The sequence below is a fragment of the Grammomys surdaster genome, unplaced genomic scaffold, assembly GCF_004785775.1.
Source record: "Grammomys surdaster isolate TR1022 unplaced genomic scaffold, NIH_TR_1.0 125702, whole genome shotgun sequence".
Classification (NCBI taxonomy): domain Eukaryota; kingdom Metazoa; phylum Chordata; class Mammalia; order Rodentia; family Muridae; genus Grammomys; species Grammomys surdaster.
Window position 1 is genome coordinate 1,504,201 of NW_021620537.1, and position 4,428 is coordinate 1,508,628.

A 4,428-nucleotide genomic window follows, 5' to 3' on the forward strand; every position below is an offset into this window, starting at 1 on the left:
CCTCCCTTCTTCCTTCCCCCTCTTTCTCTTCCACTCCCTCCCTCTTTCATCTTTCTTCTCTTCTATTGTCTCTTATCTCTCCACTCTTGTCTTCTTTCCTCCTTCCTATAAAGTCACACATTAAAACAGGCCAGAGTCTGAATCAAGAGTCCCGAAAACCATATGAAAAAAAGCTTTCAACAATCATCTAAAAATACACGAGAGAAAATAGCATGCCACAGCCCACAGCTCTACCAAGCTGAGACCTAAAGTGAGGGAATAGAGAGGAGAGCTTGAACACGCACGGCCACAACGACAGGTGTAAAGGAGAAGGCAAAGGCATCAGAGAAATCCTCAAACCTCAGCTCCCACATGTGGAAACATCTGTTTGAATTGTGGCCACACCTGCTGGCCTGTTTAGGGCAGAGGCTAGCTCAGTTTAGGAGAGAGGCTTATCACCTATTGCAGGGACCACTTCCTGAAGACAGTGGTGTCTCTGTCCATTTTGGTATGAAGAATTTTTTTTCTTTAGATCCACTGTATATGCTTTGTTGAAATCAAATAAAAGTTGATTTAGGGAATGGACATGTTCTCAGCAACATTTGTGACATTTTTGCTTGTAATGTCTGAGAGCTCTGTCTTTGTGATGATTTTTGGTCTTGACAAATTTTCATCATAGGTGCATCCAGAAAAATGGTGTGTTTTACACCGACCAAATTAGATAAGAAACAGATAATTGTTTGAAAAAAAATTCTTCTTACGTGAATTCTCCACAGTGTCAATTATGTCTGATTATCTCCAGAGAGAGCAGTGAGAGGAGCAGAGACCCGGCCCTGGTCCTGAAGAGAGCAAACTGGCCTCTCTTCTTGATCCTGAGCTGGAGACCAACGTGATTACTGTGGGTCACGATCTTCGCACACAGCAGTCTGCCTGGCATGCACATAGCTTTGTCAGTTAGCAAAATGCATCCTCAGACATCTGTCTTAATCGTACTTGCATCTCAGAGTACCAGAGAGACGCTGATTTAGGCAGGTAAGACCAACTCGCCCATTTGATCTTCCTCAAAAGGATTTATTCACCTTCACATCTCTCAGACTTGGTCCTTTCCTTGTAAGTTTTAGTGTACCAAACACTAGCCTCCCTGTCTGCTTCCTCGGGGATTTCTACATGGTTTAGTATAATTATTCCTGATGCCAGACCTTGTGTCTTATGAACAACTTTACAAAAACAATTGGGAAAGGAGTAGTGTGGAAGAACCTTTCTCCCCCACCTCGCTGCTTCCTTCCTTCCTTCCTTTCTTCCTTCCTTCCTTCTTTCCTTCCTTCCTTTCTTTCTTTCTTTCTTTCTTTCTTTCTTTCTTTCTTTCTTTCTTTCTTTCTCTCTTTCTTTCTTTCTTTAAGATATAGTATCAAGGAGACAAGATAGCATTTTGTTCTCATAATGTGATGGACAAATCATATGGCTGGTCTATTAGGATGATGGATGGGATACATTTTAATAGGAAACATCAACGACAGCCAATTTCTCCTAGGCTGTCTTTGAAGCCGAATAGTCTCTGTATGGTCTAAATTTAATAGCCAAGTCTCTTAAGTTTCAAACTTTTCTTGATATGAAAATATTGATTGATTTTTTAATTCTGCTCCTCACACGAACCATTAGAATCTTATCTCTGAGCACCTTTTACAGAGGAAAGTACCTGAAAAAGAACTTTCCTCCCTACAGCAGAACTAGTGTCTTGGCTCTAACATCTACTCACTGCATTTTCTTGACTGTAACTTTGATATTCCCCACAGTCTGCTTGTATTTTATAGAGACAGGTTAACTCAACAGAATTCTTTTTGTCCCACTCTATTCTATTATAGATTGCATATGTGTCTTCTAATAGAATTTTGCTCAAAAGACATTCTTTTGGGGGGCATCTAGTATAGGCCAGGATTTGTATCTCTTGGCCTTGGAAAGTTTCATTTCTGTCCCTAAACTGTTCCCTGCTCACTGTGAGTCAGACTTAAACAAAATGCAATCTTTACAAAAAGACATAATGAGTGCTTTTCTAGTTATACATAAAATTACTTTGGAAGTAAAAAAAAAACAATGGCAGATCAAGTAACTCATTGTATACCTTATTTTATAAGAGGGAGAACTGTATTTATTTTTATGTTGGGTATTAATATTTTTTATACATATATGTCTGCATAGCATGCAGTGGCCAAGGCGGCCAGAAGAAAACACTGGGTCCCAGGGAGCCAGAGTGTCGGTGGTTGTGAACCACCAAGTTGGTGCTGGGGATTGAACTTAGGTCCTCTGCAAGGGCAGCTCTTAACTGTTGTTGAAACACTTCTCCATCCACAATGCACATGTGGAGGATTTTTTTTGTAAATATGTATGAGTGTTTTGTCTGAATGTACATAAGTGCGTCACATGCATGTCTGGTGTCTAAGGAGTTCAGAAGAGGATGTTGGATCACCTATAACTGGAATTGGTGGTTCTAAGACACCATGTGGATGCTGGGGAAAAACCCAGGTCCTCTACAATAGTGTAGGAAAGCAGAAGATGTTATCACCCTTGAACTAATTTAATATGAAGCCTTGAGGCCTCTGGTTGAGACCATGAAGTCTGTGTGGCTTCACAGGATGAAATAAGCACCCTTAACCATTGAATTATTTCTCTGGCCCCCACTTTATATTACTTTTTTCCCTTCAGTGTAGGTCATAAGTAATGAACCACAAGAAATGAGATAGCCCACTCTGGAGTGTGATCTGACTCATTCTGCCGAACAGTTTCAGTTGGTAAAGGTAATACCCCACTCCACTAGCTTTTGATAACATTTTGTATTTCTAATCACAGTAGAACAGTTATAGCATTGTGTAGTCTGAAAGTAAAACACTGATTCAAGTGAGCCTGGTTTAAATATCCAACTCTTCTTAGTCATATGATATTTTAAAACTTCTTAACTTCCACGAACTTTGGTACCCCCAGGTGTTGGATGCTGCAAGACTTAAACGAAAGCTTTATTCCCAGCTACCACTGCTGTCAGGTGCACTGATATCAGCTGACAATCATTCTCGAGCTGTGGCCAGTGCCTTTCAAATTATTCAGTAAGGCCTCACGATGGCCTTCTGAGGTCTCTGTCACCTATGCTCCTATTTTAAAGAAGTGAAAGTACCCATGGAGACAGTCCATCCTGTGAAGTCACACAAACTTCAGGGTCTCACCCAAAGGCCTCATACTGGATTAGTTCAATGGCAGTACCATCTTCTCCTTCCCTACATTATTTTTATACTTATGATTATTGGTTATCTGGCTTCATTTTGTTAAAACCCTCAAGAAACGTGGAGAAGCACAGTCAGCAAAACTGGAGAGTAAACATCTCAGCCCATTTGCACTGCTGTAACAGAATAGGAAACCGGCAGCTGGGAAGGTGTATTACTATTTTGGGGCAAGCATGAGAACCTCAGTTCAAATGTACAGTACCCACATGAAAACATGGCAAGACTGTGATTCCATCCCTAGGAAGGCAGGTACTTGTTGGTCTTTGACTAGGCCTCACCTAACTGTTGAATTCCTTTAGCTCCAGGTTCAGAGATTCTGTCTCATAAAGTAATGATGTTGAAAGAGTGACAGGAAGAAACTAACATTGACATATGGCTCATACTCCCACATGTGAGTACACATACATACATACAACTCACACACATGAGTACACACACATGTGTGTGCACATATTACTGAAATTAAAATAAAGAAAAAACAAATAACAAGATAATGGATGACTTATGAAGAATGGAAATCTGCTTCCATAGTTCTGGGGACTTGAAGTACATGCCAAGATACTAAGGGAATTGCTTTTGCAGCATGAACGCTTTTCTTCTTCCCTGATGGCTTCTTGTTTCGGTATCCTTTCAAGGGGAAGACCGTTGTGTCTTCACATGGCATAAAGCAGAAGAGAAGGCAACCAAACAGCCTGAAGCTACCCACACACTGATCCCTGTTGGCCTAAGCACCTTTACAGTTGCCACTTGTTAACACTTTTCCATTGGCCATTAATTTTCAACACCTGGAACTGGGAGGTGACACACTGGAACAATAGAAGTGAACTTTCTGAGTAAGTTCAGAGGATTTTAGCTTCCTGAATGCTGATGGAGACACCTATGATGTTCTGTGATTTCATAAGAAGACAAAAACTTACGTTCACTCCAATTGGAGAACCAATGGCTCATGAAGAATGATTCTACCAAACATTGCTCACTGAACCAATGAGTTTATTGGGGCTGTGTGTCGACACATGAATGGGGAGATACTTACAGGAGTATGGTTGACTTAGCTTCAATATTACAAAGCCCACAGCAGCATGGTGACATCTCATGAATGCTAAGTGGCTGGAGGTTCCTGCCCAACTTGTAGGAATCTCTACCAGTCTCCTCTCCTCTAGCAATTCCTTCTGTAATCGTG

At 40.9% G+C, this 4,428-nt stretch overlaps 1 non-coding gene across 1 annotated transcript; it reads right to left on the reverse strand.

Annotated features, from left to right (window-relative positions):
* Nucleotides 1-2,677: 2,677 nt before the first annotated feature.
* LOC114639406 lies at nucleotides 2,678-2,801 on the reverse strand. The gene has a single exon (XR_003714008.1). It is a non-coding gene; the product is annotated as a small nucleolar RNA SNORA4 (small nucleolar RNA).
* Between the last annotated feature and the right edge of the window lie 1,627 nt (nucleotides 2,802-4,428).